The following is a 16,128-nucleotide window of genomic DNA, read 5'->3' on the forward strand; positions in this document are numbered from 1 at the left end:
TGGTTTCAAAGCAACAGATCTCAACAAGTGCAAGTTAACTGACAGGCAATGAAGTATACCTGTGAGGGCTACAGGGAAAGACTATAAAACTATGTGTGCTCACACACCCAAACAGCTTTAAACTGAACTAATTCTTTATGTACAGACCAATATCATTATTTATTGTCTGTATTGATGGGTTTCAAGGTATCTATCCAAAGTTATTATCTATCATTTTTAGGGTCATACATAGAGCACATTATTTCCTATTAGCATGTTTCTCGAAAAGAAGAAACAGTTTCTTCTAATATTAGTTTCAGAAAATTTCCAGTATGACAGTAGTTATGCAGATGTTTAGGGTTCAAATAAAAATGATACTAAAGATTGCCTTAAACACTGGGGAACAACAGACATGCTGACTGGTAGTTAGCTGCTGCACATGTTGTTTATAATCTGCTAGAAGCAAGCTCAATAGCTAGGGTAATAACCAAAAGAAAGCTTTAAAACTAATAATTCTGAAAGTGATTCTCCCTCATGAAAATTTAACATTCAGACAACCACATGGATGATGGTATACTACAGAATAGCCACTTATTTGTTGTTGGTGGTGTGTGTCATTAATTAAAGTGTAGCAGATATGCACAAGCAGAAATCCTATACCAGACAAGATTGATGTGATGATAAAATATAGTGTGAAAGTTTTATTTCAGTGGAGATTTAGAAAAGGGGAACAAGAAGTAGAATTATGGAGCTGGTTATATATACTTTACAGCTGTCCTGCTGTATATCTAATTTACTCTCAGGAACAAATATTCACTGCATTTTTTGTTCATACAGTATGCAAACAACATACTAGAGTGACTTACTTTTGACTAATAATTACATAAAGCTTAAGCTCATAATGTAGCATTATCACAAAGGCGGGTCCCATCATTAACATAATTACTACCATTAAGTTACCTTTCAGGAAAGATGACCTCACCTAGGCACCACAAATATCTTCATTCATTAGGATTTACTACTAAAATATTTTTCTTAGGCGGTGCAGTGTTTTAACACTGGAAGGCAGCTCAGCACCACACTGCCACTTGCTCAGTCTATCCACAAAGGGATCGGGGAGAGAATCAGAAAGTACAAGAACCTATGGGTTGAGGTAAAGACAGTTTGCTAGGTTAAGCATAAGTTGAATGTACTAGCAAAGGAAAACACAGAATTAATTTGCCACTTCCCATTTGCAAGCAGATGTTCACCCCTTTCTAGGAAAGCAGGGCTCATCCCATGTAACGGTTTATTGGGAAGACAAGTACTACAACTCCAAATGTAATGCCTTTCCTTCTTTCCTCCCAGCTTTTAATACTGAGCATACGTCATATGGTATGTAACATCCCTTTGGTCATTGGAATCAGCAGTCCTGGCCATGACCCCACCAAGCTCCTTGTGCGCTCACAGCCTCTCCAGGCAGGGCTTCATGAGAAGCTGAAAAGCTCTTGGCCCTGTGTAAGCACAGCTCAGTAACAACTAACCCACTGATTCATTTTCATCAAATATCCAAAACACAGCACCAGACAAGCCTCTACAAACAAAAATAACTCTGTGCCAGACAAAACCAGGACAAGTGGTTTCAACTGTTTAAACGTTTGTTGATTCTTCCCATATTTTGCAATAGATCTGATAGATCTGTGAGTTATCTCCTAGTTCTTTTTTTTGTTTTGTTTTGTTTTGTTTTTTATTTCTTTACAAAGGTGTTATGAATATAAGAAGCTCCACAGAGTAAAAAAGTAGATGTGAAAAAATAGCTTTTGCTTTCTAATCAGAGATTAAAACAAAGTAATCAAATGGCCATAAAAACTCAGCATAAAGTGAAGGCTTTACAATCTTTGATGACTTTACGATCCTAGTTTGCCTAATACAACAATAAAGTGTGTGCATGTTCACACCAAGGCAAGTTCACACCAAATTCTGAGTAAAATCCCATCTTGACTTTGGACTTTAAGATACATCCAGCCTCAGAAAGGCAAAACTGGGAAGAACAAAGTGGAATTTAATTCAGATTAATAACTGGCACGGCAGGAGACAGTTTTCCAGAGATACATCAGTTTACTTTGGGTCCTTATAGATATATTCTAGATAATTCAATAATGGACAGTTGCTCAGAGGAAGGCACACAGATGGCTGAAATAATATTAAAAAGTTAGACATGTATAAAAGTGAATTGCAAAGACAAGGAGAAACTACACGTGGAAGATCAAGAAGCAGCAAATAGATGTAAAGAAACAAATGAAGAAATTGTTTATTTGAATATAACTCAATAGGGAAAGGCAAAATGATGCCAAGAAAATAAAAGTTTTATCATCCATTATCTTCTTGGGCTAAACATTGTGCCCCAAACTGTTCCATCAACAACTCCACTTCCAGCTTTACCCACCTTCTGGGTGTGGTTCCTATATCAGTGCTTAAGACCTCTCAGTGAGAGACAAGTAATACTTGCCAGACTTGAGACCTCTCTACTGGAGAACATTTTTTTTTACTGCTGAACTTCTGTTAGGCTTGTGACTTCATTTGTAAATACCGTGACTTCATGTGCAATTTTGGATCTGAAGGACTGAGAAGTAGCAGAGGACAAGAGAAGCCAGGAAGGAAGATATTTCAGACACCAGATTAACATGAATGCAAAATGTAGTTACTGGACAGAGGGGAATGAATATTTCTAGATGCTTTCAAGGATTAAAGCATGTTCACATTTTAATCTGTCATATTTGCTGTCCAAATTCAAAGAAATCTGAAAGAACATTGGTTTGCTGTAGTAACTTTGAAATTCAGGGTTTCTGTTGATGTGTTGTGGAGGCCAAGACATTTCTTTTCTTGCCTGACAAAAATAGCTCCTAGACTTTCGAATTTTGCATTCTTCTTTGAAATAATAGATATTTGGACACTGCTGGCCCTGTAGGTGGACTAGTACTGGTATTACATTCTTTCAGATGACTGGTTCATCTCTACTAGCTGATCTCCAGAGGTCCCTTCCAAATTCTGTGGTTCTGGACCCATGGTATTTATGTGTCCTGTTAAAAATAATCAACAGATTTGTAGTCAGGAAATATCATATTGCTATAAATCAAAATGGAAAGGATATCGTTATTTCCCCTGCAACACAGGGATGTCTGAGTAGGAAGCAGCTCACTTTCGTTCACATTCTATTAAAAGTGACAGTTAAATGTGATTATCCATGACACAGTCTGTCAGTATCTAAAAGTCAAAGGAAAAGTCCCTGTGAAGTTCTTGGAGACAGGAAGAAAACAGATTATTTAAGTAGATGACACATATAAAATTAGACAGAAAAAAAAGGACAATTTCTCAAAACCTTGCAAGAATAAAAGATCAAGAGGGGAAGGGTGTTAAGATAACAACAAAAGCAGGATAAAGGTTAAGAAAAAAGGGTTAAGAAAAAGTTAAGAAAGAAGATGAGATACAGACTGATATCAGGAATGCAAGAATTCTTCAGAGATTGCATTAAAAGAAAGTTATGTTGGCAGATAAAAAAGGGATGACACCAACCTGGCAGGGATCCAAGATGAAGTTGGAAGAGAAAGTACATCTGTTGTACGATAGTTGTTCAGTGAGTTTAGTGATAAAGAGTTTAGAGATAAAGGGGAGGAGAGTAATGGGGCAGACAGATGGGCATTAATTCTCCTCCAGCCTTCACTGGAAGAGGCACTGTGGACTCTGGAGCTTCTGAAAGAGCATTCCTTTTTGCATGGGTAAAACTTAAATTCGGGTACAAAGTGAAATGAAGGGGAAATTTTGCCTAATTGTTCTGTGATTTTTCATTCCCCCTCCAGAGGGCAATGGTTTCAAAGAAAACATTTTGTCCAATGTCTGACATCTCGACTTGTCAAAAACATTTATTTTTCCATTGATTGCAACCAGCCAGATTTAAACTGATCAGCAATTTTGTCACTACCTTGTTGGCCAACAGTGACATTAGTATGTAAAATTCAGTTAACCAAAGGTAAACATATTCTTTGTAAAAATAGAAATGCATTTGTTTGTGGAATTAAGTCATCAGCCTTCGAAAAAGAGTGTTCTTCAGTAATAAAGCTGCCTGAATACATTGTTTCTGTAGCTCCAAACATGCTTTGGTGATCCCACAACCACTGATAATAACACTATTAAAATTAAGCCTCTAAAATCAAGGTGTTCTAAGATCCAAATTTGCAAAAGGTTTTAGATGCATATGTATATATATATATATATTTCTGTTAATTTCTTAATTGCTTAAACATTGGAAACTTTGAAGAATACATGGAATGTGTTATTTATAATACTCTGGTAAGTCATTTTTCAAATTCGTTTATATATTATATATACTATACTGCCTTAGTATATACTCACATGAAAAACTAGGCAGCTAAGATGAAACAAATGACTAAAAGCTCTGATCTTCCCAGTCACTCATCTTCTATTTGTCCCTCTTATTCATCTCCCTCTTATTCACTTTCTTTCTCCACATCAGTTTTCCAATTTGCATTTCTTGTTAAATTCAGGATGTTGATTTCTCCCAGCAATTTTTGTGTTCTCAGCATGCCAACAAACATCACCCACAAGGCAAAACAACCCAGCAGATCCATCCATTTAAATTGCTAACATAATGATTTAAAAGAGAAAAGTTATCTGACACTTTACAAACAATGCTGCTGATCCAGTGCTCTGTTGTGAAATGTTTTCAGGTATGACAACTTCTTGGCCTGATGGAATATTTTAATCTGTTGGACAGAATTAGCCAAGTACTCCTCATTCAAGCATCTTATGAATGGATTTGCCAGATGGGCAAAGGCTAATATTAGGGTTTGTGAAAGCCAGAGGGAGGAGATTTGTTACCAAAGAAACAAATAGATCCTTAAGCAGATATATCCAAGAGATATTCCAAGCTCAGTCTTAACCCGGTCTGGCAATCCATTCTGGCAAAAGATGAAAACTTCAGCTACGCATCCAAGAGAACAAAGTGGGAGGAAGATAAACTCTAGAATGGTTGTCTTTTTTTGCTCTATGACAAACTGCACAATATATTGAAGAAAATTCATTTAAAATAGTATAAAAACTGGCTTTAGGGCAACATGCAAACTAAAGACAATGAGATTTGCTGTCATGAAAAGAGAAGTGCTATCAGTTAAGGGAAGCTGTAATCAGAATTTATAGGTTTTTTGTGTTTTGTTTTTTTGTTTTTTTGTTTGTTTGTTTTAAATCTGCTTATTCTAAACTTTCATGCAGAAAAGACATTAATCCAGAGATTGGTTTGGCAGAGAATATAAATAGTCAACTGCTAAACCTACATACATTTTGCAGCCATTATATCATATAGACAAGTATCTTGACATCACATAGTCAAGTATCTTGATATAGACACGTATAGTATTTTGAAACAGTTCTCAGACCTTTGCCAAAAAACTTTTTCAAAAAGGTTCATGCAAACTTTCACTACTTTCATATGAAGGTGAAAAGTACAACCCTTGGCTCTGTTTGGACAGGAATAACTATAATCACATATTCCCTCCATTTTCATTTTCCAAGCAAATAATTCTGCAGTCCACTGATATTTAAACATCATGTAGGACCACACTTCTTGTTGTAAATGGTTAAACTGAAGGAGAGATGAACAATAGAAAAGTATCTGTTTAGACCTTTTTAGTGGCTTAAAAAAGCCTTTCTATATTCTGGTTTTGTTAAGTGTAGCATTTGTTTCAATGTCATGGGTAATGATGTAGGCTGACTAGACTGAAAATCCAGAGGAGCTAAACAGAGTTTTTAGCTCAGACTAAACTGCAGTGCTGAAGTTTCTACAGCTCTGTGAAACACCGTGGTTGATACAGACAGATCATTAGCTGCTCGTGATACCCTCTTACCTCTGCCATTCCAGACACTGCGTTCCGGGCCTCCTTTGCGCCTCAGCCCCCACTCACCCACCCACAGGCGGGCTCTCACATGGGATCTAACGCGTTTCTTCCAAGCCTGTCTGGGGCCAGTCCAGCTTGTCTGTTAGCTGCAGCGTAGGGAGAATAGGGGGGATGAGGAGGTGAAAAACAGCGGTGAAAAACGCCGGTGGCACGGGGTGCTTGGACACGGGCCGGCAGACAGAAGCCGGTTCCGATCAGGGCACGTAGAGCTCCCAGAGAGGTGTCTGACTGGGGGAAGAGAGGGAGCTGTGGCAGAATGCTGGGGTATGAACGTGGGAGGACGGGAACGGGAGCACTGGCCCCCCACGAGAGCTGGGGCGGCATCCCATCCCTCCGCGCAGCCACGACGGCAACCGTTGGGGGCGCCCGTTGGAAGCGACCTTTGGAAGGGGCCTCACCCCGGCCGGCCGGCAGGGGGCGATCGCGCTCAGCCGGCCTCACCCCGCCCCCAGCCTGTCTGGCGGCCAGCGCCGGCCCGGCAGGAGCTGCTCCGCGCCTGCGCGCCTCGGCCTGGCGGGGCGGGGCCTGGAGGCCGGAGCTCGGAGAGGGTGGGGTGGGCCCGGGCCGGGGCTGGCGGCGGCTGCGCAGCTCCGCGGAGGCTGTGGCCGGGCGGCTCCGCGGACTCGGCGGGGAGACGCCGTGGGAGGCTGTGACTTCCACCGCGCCGCTTGGACGGAGCGTATTGGTGGCGGCAGCGACGGCAGCAGCATCGGCAGCAGTAGGAAAGGAAAGAAGGTGAGCGCAGCGCAACACCCTGCGTGCGAGCAACAGGTCCCGTCTGCGGAGCCGCCGGACCCGGGAGCCTCCCCGCGGCGCAGGCCCGCGGTCCGGCCGGGCCGGGGCCGAGCGGGCGGCAGGGCTGAGCCGAGCCCGGGGACTCCGCGGAATTCCCCGCGCTCCCCCGGCCCGGGCTGTGCCGTGGTCCCGGAGCCCGGCCCGCGGGGGCCGCCGCGTCTACAGGTGTCTGTGCCGCGGAGCGCCTGCAGCTGCTGCCCGGAGCGCGGGGGCGCCTGGGCCGGGCCGGGCCGGTTCTTGGGAGCCCCCTGCCCCGGATCTGCGGGCTGGCGGGCCGAGGCCGTGAGGAAAGTGCAATGCTTGTGTGTGAGAGGAGGCGTTTGCTCGCGTTCCAAGGTCGGAAACTCTCTTGCACATCTGATCTGCTGGCAGCGCGGCGCTTCGAAGTGATGCCCCTGTAGGGACGTCGCCATGCGCTGGATTAGAAAGCTCTGCGGGGTTAGATTGAATTAGGTGCTGTAGGAACCACTTCCGGCGTTTTGTATAACCTCTAGTGGCTCAGAAAGCCCGTACTGGTTGTGTTCTTGTGGCAGCAGCACACTCCTGACTGCGGAGCCGCGTTGTGTGAGGGCGGCAACAAAGACCGGGAGCTCCTCCAGTCGGACGGCACCAAAAACTGAGTTTTTGGGTATGGCCTTCTGGGATATATGCTTTAACAGTGCATATGCGTATCTGTTTAAAATAACTTTCTTACTTATTTCTTATGTGAGACAGATCCCTGGAAAAGAACATAATGAGGGATGTATTGGAGAGAAGCATCTATTTGTGCTTTTGAATGATAATTCTTAAAGCCACTTCAATGGAATTACTTGAGCATAAGCTAGCTATGTGGCTGACTGGCTGTGACAAAGTACTTGCATTGGTGTTGACTTACGAATGTCTGCAGGCACGCTTTTTTAAAAGGTTCTGATGGTGTTGTAAATGCCCTCTGCCTCAATGTGCAGCTTCCTGTGCTTTCAAAGGACCTTTCTTCTGGAGGACCAAGATGCTTTTCCTGAGTTTCCCAAAAACAGGGTAATTTCTAATTGCCGTTCGAGCCTGGCTGTGTTATATACACATAAACTGTCTTCCAACATGCTGTGATCCAAAAAGCCCTCTGTATTTCATGTGTTAAAAGGTTAATTAATGATTAGTATTGTAGATGGATTAACAAGGCATCAAATATTTATATTGCAGCACTTTGAACCGGCATAGTAGAATGTTAAATTTAATTAACATGGCTGTTATTACAGTAATACAGAGTTAAGTGTTAGTACGTGATCACTTAACTCTTCTCAAAGTAATGCTTTCAGACTTCGCGTCCAGAGCTTCTCATGTTGCCTTGAGCTCCGTAGAATGGCTGTGGGCAGCAGTGCTTGGTGCGAAGAAGCAGATGATGGTGAAGGTGATGGTTTTACCTAGATTTCATTGAAGCTAGTTTCAGAAGATCCGAGCTTACTTAAAATTGTAAATGGAAATATTTCTCCACTGAACCGATTTACTTACTTCGGAATTCGGAGTGGTTACTCTGGCCATTGAGGGGTGTCGGATGTCTTTCATTACCACAACAATACCTGATGTAGAAACACTAAACATGGTTGCAGAGGTTGCCATTCATACGGAGGGTGATGGACCCAGAACACTTCGTGTAGTCTGAAGTTCGTAAGGATCTATTTTCTGTACAAATAACCATGTTTTCTTAACGCTCTATTTGGTGCTTTTTAATTAAAGTCTCTTGTTGAGTTTGAAGCTGCAGGGTTTTTAAAAACCCCACAGAATTTCCAGATGTAAATTGTGTTGGGCTGTCTCCCCAAGGACTGGCTCTTAGCGTGGCATACTAACAGTTGTGACTACCTATTTCAGCTGTTCATTTTTTTTTCTTTCAATTTGCACTTGTGATTAACTGCATTCTTTTACAATGTTAGGCTTTCACAATGCTGTAGGCTAAGATTTCCAGCGATCTGCTGCTTCTCAGGTGGTGGGATCCATATTTGCATTCATATGGTGTGGTTAAAATCCTTAAGTATTCCAGCAACGGGCTTCTATTTTTTTCTTTCTTCATTTCCTCAGTGCGATAGGTAGTGTTGTGGGAGGGCTGGACATTATGGTTTTTGGAACAGTAGTATGATTACAATCGTGGTCATTCATTAGAAAGCCTCAATATTACTTGTAAATATTAATTAAATACCGTTACATTGTTTTCCTTCTATTAATGAGCAAACAGTTGCTGGTACACCTGTGAGAACAGAAACTGTCTTCAGGGGAGCATTCGGTGATTTAACATTAGGTACACTGGCAACATGTTGTATTATAATCTGGCTCAAAGGTTTCTTTGAGCAATCATGACAGACGTGTTTTATCTATGCATCCTCCTTCCTACACTTTCAATGTAGCTATATGATAGAATGTTTTAGGTGTAGTTCTATGAAAATGGAAGTAAAAATCCAGAGAGGAAAAGCTATTAAAAAAACCTCTGAATATCTATCTGTATAGTAGTTTATGCACCAGGCTAGTTGAAAATAAGCTTTGTGGAGTTTCTAGTTGGTTTTTATGGTTGTTTCGTTTTTAACTGGAAATGATAAGCTGTGTGTATCTATAGGTAAAGAGATGTTTTATGCAGCAGGGGTGTCTAATTGCAAATAATACATAGCTGTGTAGGAAGAAAAAAATGCCCCAACTAGATGTTTGCATCAGCTAGATTAGGAAGCAAATAGATACTGTTGTTAATGCAGAATTGTACAAGGAATGCTTCTGTTCTTTAAAGTGGGAAACACAGGGAGTTGGAATACTCGGGCACTATGTTGATATTTGGGTTTGAATCCTTTGGCTGTTTGGGGGACACATCCACACATATGGAGCTGTCAGTTCCAAAAGGAGTGCCCTAAGTGCTAACCTGGTGGATGTTTTGCTGTGGGATGTTTCCAGGTGCCAGCTTCATTCTTGAGGGGCGATGCTTGGGAAGGGACTGGCTGGCAGGGGGCACAGTCAGGCACAGACTGATGATGTGAACCCACGTTCCTGTTTGCAGACACAGTTCTGAATGGTGAAAAGGAGTGTTTTGCTGAACATGATGCTAGTAAGTTTCTAAGCTTTCTTTTCAGATTTTTGGCTAAATTTGCCAGTTCCTACAGGTGATAAGTCTGACATTTGATCAGCATCTATGATTTATGCTTCTTGTTTTAGAGGGGAGCTTGGTTGGTTGTCTGCTGGCTAAGTCTATTAGGTGGCATGACATTTGGATTCTGCTGTGGACCTAGTTCTTTCTTGTAAGTTGCCAAGTAATTAGGTACAGAAATAAATTGTTTTATCGTATGTGCAATTACGTGTTACGTAAAGATCACCTGGATACATTCTGTTTCCTGAATTTATTTGCCTGTTGCATCTGTCTGTTCTGGTAGGCCACAGTTGTCTTACAAAAAGTGCTGAGTGAGAAATAGGTACTGTGGTTTTATGCTACCAATTTTAGTTCTTGATTTTCATTTAACTTTAGTCTTTATTTTATTTTTTATTATTTCTATTCCAGAATTAGAGAACGGTCTTGACAATAGGAACACATGATAGTGCAGCTCATGGCTGGTAACTGTAAATTTCAGTATTCTTTTGCTGTGCTTTCTCAGCACTGAAAATGAACTCCCATCTCCCTGAAAATTCTAATAGAAGGAAAGGTGATAGAGGGACGTTCTGGAGAAGGAGATTCTTTAGAAAAATAAGATAGAAAATAAACTGTACATTTTTATCTTTGTCTTGCAACAGGGGATTTATCTTCTGGGGAAGCTTTGGGAAGGTCATACATACTTGGCCATAATAGACAACTTAGAGACCCTTGTAGGTGTTTTTGTGGGAAATGATTTCTGGATAGGCTAGTAATGATTCTGATAAGGTTATTTCAGAAGTGGTGGGAAAGGTAAGCGATATTTTACAAGAGGCATTGAGGGTACTCAAATATTGTACAGTCTGAGTGTGTCAGCATCTAAAGCATGCAACTCTATTTGCATCAGCTGTTGCGTGAGTAGTCAATGTGAATTCTTATTGTCACAGCCTGAAGTTGTTCAGTGGTATCTTCATGCTCTGAAGTGTGGAATTCAGCAGACCTAAAACCTTCGATAACCAGGAAGTGCCAGTGCAACCTCAGCAACTGCTCTTTGGCCTGGCAGTGCCTGCTGGGAGGTGAATGTATGCATTCCTGTCCTCTTCCTGAGGACTTGAAAACAAGCATTCAGTGCTGGTACTGTTTAGATGATTAGTTATGGTGTTCTGTTTACAAATATGTGTTATCAAAGGGGGACAACAGGTACTACTGCCTAAAAGTGCAACTTAGTTCAGTAGTATGCTGCTGTAAATGCTTCTGGTGGTACATACGTGGATTATTCTTAGCTATATAATGGCATATGAGTGGCTGGCACTTAATGAGGTATAGGAAAGAATAATCAAACTTCAAGTTCATCCTGTTCAAGGCTGAAAGGCAGGTAAAATGTAACTGGTTTGATACCTTGGTAAAAATGCTCTTAAGAGAAAGGGCTTCACTTGATGTTTCCCTGGGGCCAGTTCTTGGTCTCTGAGTGACAAACAGATTAGTCAGTTGAGCTCTCACCTGGCTATTAAAATGTAAAAACCAAGTGTTTTTGAACTAGATGATCTTCACAATCAAGGACAATTAAGGTAATATGCCTTGGTAACTAAATTCTCTATTAGTCATTTATGAACTGGTCTTTGATGCAGCAAAGGAGGAAACTGAGGGAGAGAGGCATCTTTCTTCTTCATGGCGGTTAGGGGACTGAGTTGCTAAATTCTGTAACATCCTGACAAGTTGTTTTTTTTTTTTTTATGATATGGTATCGCTGCATGTAAAACTAATGCCTGACATTAATATCAGATGATTCAGCATCCCTTACTGTCCTGGTGGAAAACTTGTGGTCACCCATGTTTATCGCCTTTAATCAAATTGCTCTTGCTTTGTCTGCTATTGCTAAGGAAAGTTGAGATAAATTAATCACGGGTTAATTGGCTGTATCTTCACTAAGAAAACTATATCTGCTTTTGTAGAAAAAAAAATTACAGATGACTTCATTGTGTTTAATAGATGTTAACTACAAATCTAATATTGGCAAAAAGTTGTTTCAGAGAGCAAATCTCTGCCAGTGTCTGAAAGGGCATGATGTCAGCAGACAAACATAGTCCTGTGTTAGTGGAAGAATATAGTATTAGTGAGCATCACGTGCTTTCTGTAGAATCTGTAGGATCAAGCAGTGATGGAATTGCTCAGTGTCAACATGCAATGACATTTACATTTTGTTTAAGTAGTATTAGCTCTCAATTGTAGGGAAGTGAATGGAAATTGAACTGAATATGTATTAAAGGTGGTGATTGATGTTGTGGGATAATTAAACATAATGCGAGCTTGTACAGTTCCTTTTCTTTCTTTTTTTTCTTTTTTTTTTCCCTCCAGTAATCAAGATGTGTTCTAAATCAGTAACCTAATTACTTACAGGGTGGAATTAGCACAGTCCCTCAGAGTAAATGAGGTAAAAGCTGATCAGGTTGGCATTGTCTTGTTTGTTGGGCTGTGGAAATGTCTTAGGAGCCTAGTAGTATTTATCTGGGTTTTGACTGGTGGAATAGTTTGTTTTGTTTTTTTTTTTTATTATTATTTATTTTATTTTTTTTTTTAAGAGCTATAAACAGCACTAAAATGTGTTTGAGCCTAAATTCTTAGTAGATTAATGGATCACTTCTACTGAATAATCACCTTGATTCTTGCCCGATCTTGGATTGTTAAGTGCAAGTACAGTTTTCTTAATTCAAGACTTGATGATCATCAATTGCTTCTTGACATAGCACGTTCCTTTAAGCTGTTATGATGAGTATTAGCTGGACTAGTTGGTTACCTGACTTCCATGGGAAGAGGAGGAAAGTGTCACTCCCAGGATTCTGCAGTCAAATAGACACTTTCTACCTTCTGACCTTACATTTTTTCTTCATTGACTTATCAAGCAAGATGAAAAGATTAAGGACAGGAAGTATCTTAAGGAAAGCTAAGAATCCTAAAAAAAGTAAATGGCATGTGTCTTGCTTCCCAAAAGAAAAAAATCATGAGGGTGTTTTTAGGATAACAGAATGGGCAGAAAGCTTTCCAAGACTGGTTATTTCAGTGTATTTTGTAGGTTACTTCTTTCTTTAAGCTTTGCAGGTTTTCAGGTAAGGAGAGGTCAAAATGAAGTGCAACTGAGAGCTATTTCTTTTTGGCCGAGAAAGAATGCTGCATCTGCTTATATGATGTTTTGAAGTGACAGCTAAGTGTTACTTTGGCTTACAGCTCATGAAGTCATTTTTTGTTCATATTGTTTGTACTGTGATATCAATATGATATCCTGAAAAACTCAAAACCATGTTTTATAGCTTACTGAAATTTGTTTTGTACAAATGTGTCTGATGATCTCAACCTGATACTGTACTCATTGGGCTGCAAGTGTGTAATGTGTGTAACAAGCTCTTTTAGTAAAATGAAGAGCCAGGAGATCAGAGCAAGGGAGAATCAGCATCTAGATATCTCAGTCTGTCTGTCTAGTAAGGCGCTCAAAGTTTGCCTGTAAACTCCTGTCTTCCATAGTGTTGTATTTTGGTTTATGGAAGGTGAGTGGAAGGGATAATCTGTGGAGTTGGACTATGAGGCCTAATAACTGTGTGCAGGCTCTTTTTGAAGCTTTGAGTCTGCTTTCTGGCTGATCAGTGGTGGTTTTTAATTTATAAACCATACATGAAATGTTGTACATATTTAACCATAACCTGCACAATACAGATTGCAGTTTTACTTAATAGGTTGTGTGAAGTCAGAAACAACCACCTCTCTGGTAGTAAAGTATTAAAGTATGTGTATGGTTTTATTTAATCGAACAACTTGTGTTGCAAACCTGCATTTATGTATAAGCCACTTTCAGACTTCTGGTGAGAACTTCATGTTGGTGAGAACTTCATAAGGTTTCTCCTTTTGTCAACATTTTTGAAGTCTTTTTTGTACAAATATTTAATGACTGCAGCTGCATACCTAAGTGGCTGAGTAGTGAGTGTAGACCAGGTTTGTGTTCCGTCTTAAGTGCGCATTCCTGTCAAGTCTTAGGAAAATATTTAACACTGTTCTTTTGGTAGTATGTATGTTAGAGCTGTTTATAGCTTCTGTAGTTGGGATTTGATGTGACTATTAAAATTCCATGCAAGTCTTCAGTTCTTGGATGTTAAAGCTCATTTGAAGTTCAGTATTCAGCCTTAAAGGTACATAATATGACTAATCAGAGCCTGTTCAACTTAACAAGTAAACTGTTAAGCAATTAGTAATTATTTTTTCTCACTTTTTTGGTATTTATTTTCTTGACTGGATTTGTGATGCATCTGATTCTAGGTATTTAAGAAGACACTTAGCTTGCAGCTATAGCTCTGGGAGTATTTAACAGACTTGGTGGTTTCTCTTAGCTTTTCACATTCAGCTCCTCTGCTCCAGTTTGTCACTTGCAGGCATGGCCAAAATGCTAGTTCCCAAGTCGGTTAAGTTATTAGTGTAATGTCTGAGGGAGAGGACCCACGTAAAAGATGCCCAAGTAAAAGACACAGTACAGAAGTAGCTGAGGTGTCAGCACACATTGCCTTCTGTTAACTCTGCTTTTGGGATCAGTGATTTCTGACGGGAGCAGAGTTTACGGCTGAGAATAGTAACTTAATCTGCTACAACAAGATTTGCTAGAACTTGTCTATCAACATCTTTAAGCTTGATGTCCCTCCAGTTCAGCCTATTATGCAGCATTATTTTCTTCTTTAACTTAACTTAACTGGTGTATTATTGCTTACCATGCTATTTTATTTAGCAGTTTTATTAAAACTGCCATTTTATTTGGCAGTTAAAATTTGCACTGGCTTAGTCTTCTGTGTTTGTAGTGTAACATCATGCAGAAGAGCTTTGCATTTGTTCAGTATGTACAACCACTGTATGCCAAACTGAAAGCAAAATAGACGTCAGTTCAAAAAATGAAAGAAAATCCATCAACTTATTACTTGCAGTAAGACTCTTAAATATTATGCATAGGTACTATTTGAATGGATGCTTAAAATGTAGGGGAACAAGAATTCTACGGAAATAGTTCATCAGCTTAGCTTGTTAAAATTCATTAAACTCATACTTGTCCAGTGTTTGTATTCAAAATTCCAGAACTGTTCTTTTAGGAGCAATAAGTACATGCTTAGAATTATTTGAGTTAGAATGTAAAACTATTCATAAATCTCATTCATTTGTCTCATTGATCTACTTCATGTATTAAATTCTGATTTCAATTTGTTAGGTGTTAGGTTTTTTTTTTTCCTGAAACTCAATGTATTCTTAGATTATGAATGTTGATTACATGTCGGGAAATAATTATTCCTATTTTTATAGAGGTAAAATTTTATAAATGAAGAATCAAAACCAAAAAGATCACAAGTGCTGATTCTCCAGAGAAATGATAGAATCATAGAATTACCCAGGTTGGAAAAGACCTTGAAGATCATCAAGTCCAACCGCAGCCTAACCAGTACCCTAACTCTAAATACCCTCCACTAAATCATATCCCTGAGTAAATCTCTAGAGTAAAAAAATTTCGTCATCTAATGCGAAGTATCTGCCAGATTCAAATTGAAAATACATCCCAAGTTGTTAACATTGCTGGACTGGAAAAGAGCATGTGAATCTTTTGGTTCTACATCAAAAGTTCTAAGGTAATGAATGAAATTTGACCGTCTGCACCTCAAGCTGTGGGATACCCAAACTTTCATAGTGTGCCCTGGCTGCAGGAATAGGTATTGCTACAGCAGTTTGTGTAGCCTTGATAGCAATGGAGCCTGATTCCAGTCTGCTTGCATTCTTGAGAGTTGCAGTTTCTGGAAACCAGAGAAATACAGTTCCTGTCCAAACACTGCCTTTAAGTTGAATGGAACAAAACCATTTTATTAAACAGAGTGTCTCTGTTGAGTAGGGTATGTCAGAAGGACCAAGGGTTGCTTTGGTTCCAACAGTTGTAAATGTCTGCAGCTTTAAAAGCAGAGACCAGAGATGTGAGTTGGAAAATAGAATACATTACTGTAGGTATTGGGGTTCCTCAGCCATTTGGCTGTTTTCACTGAGAATCACTGATGGCTGCTGTTATATTATTTTCAAATGAGATTAAGGTATAACCTGAACTAAATTGCATTGTAGCAATATAATTTGAAGTGGTAAAGCAGAAGTAATGGACAACAAATATCTATATCCCAACATTTTTTAACTCTTACTTCGTGATGGTAAGAAACAGTACACTTTAGAAGCTCTGTCAAGACTTGTAGAAAGTCAAAACTACCTGCTTCTGTTTGTCTTGGAAACGGTTGATTTGGTACTAAAGATGAAACCCAGTGGCCTTAAGTTGCCAGCTGA

At 39.9% G+C, this 16,128-nt stretch overlaps 1 protein-coding gene across 1 annotated transcript in view; it reads left to right on the forward strand.

Moving 5' to 3' along the window:
- Nucleotides 1-6,505: 6,505 nt before the first annotated feature.
- The window catches only part of PALS1 (protein associated with LIN7 1, MAGUK p55 family member), a 47,623-nt gene continuing 38,000 nt past the window's right edge, over nucleotides 6,506-16,128 (forward strand). The window contains exon 1 of the mRNA XM_072338957.1: nucleotides 6,506-6,662. The gene's annotated coding sequence lies outside the window, so the exon portion shown is untranslated. The remainder of the gene's footprint in view (nucleotides 6,663-16,128) is intronic.

Source organism: Excalfactoria chinensis, chromosome 5 (assembly GCF_039878825.1).
Source record: "Excalfactoria chinensis isolate bCotChi1 chromosome 5, bCotChi1.hap2, whole genome shotgun sequence".
NCBI classification, from domain to species: domain Eukaryota; kingdom Metazoa; phylum Chordata; class Aves; order Galliformes; family Phasianidae; genus Excalfactoria; species Excalfactoria chinensis.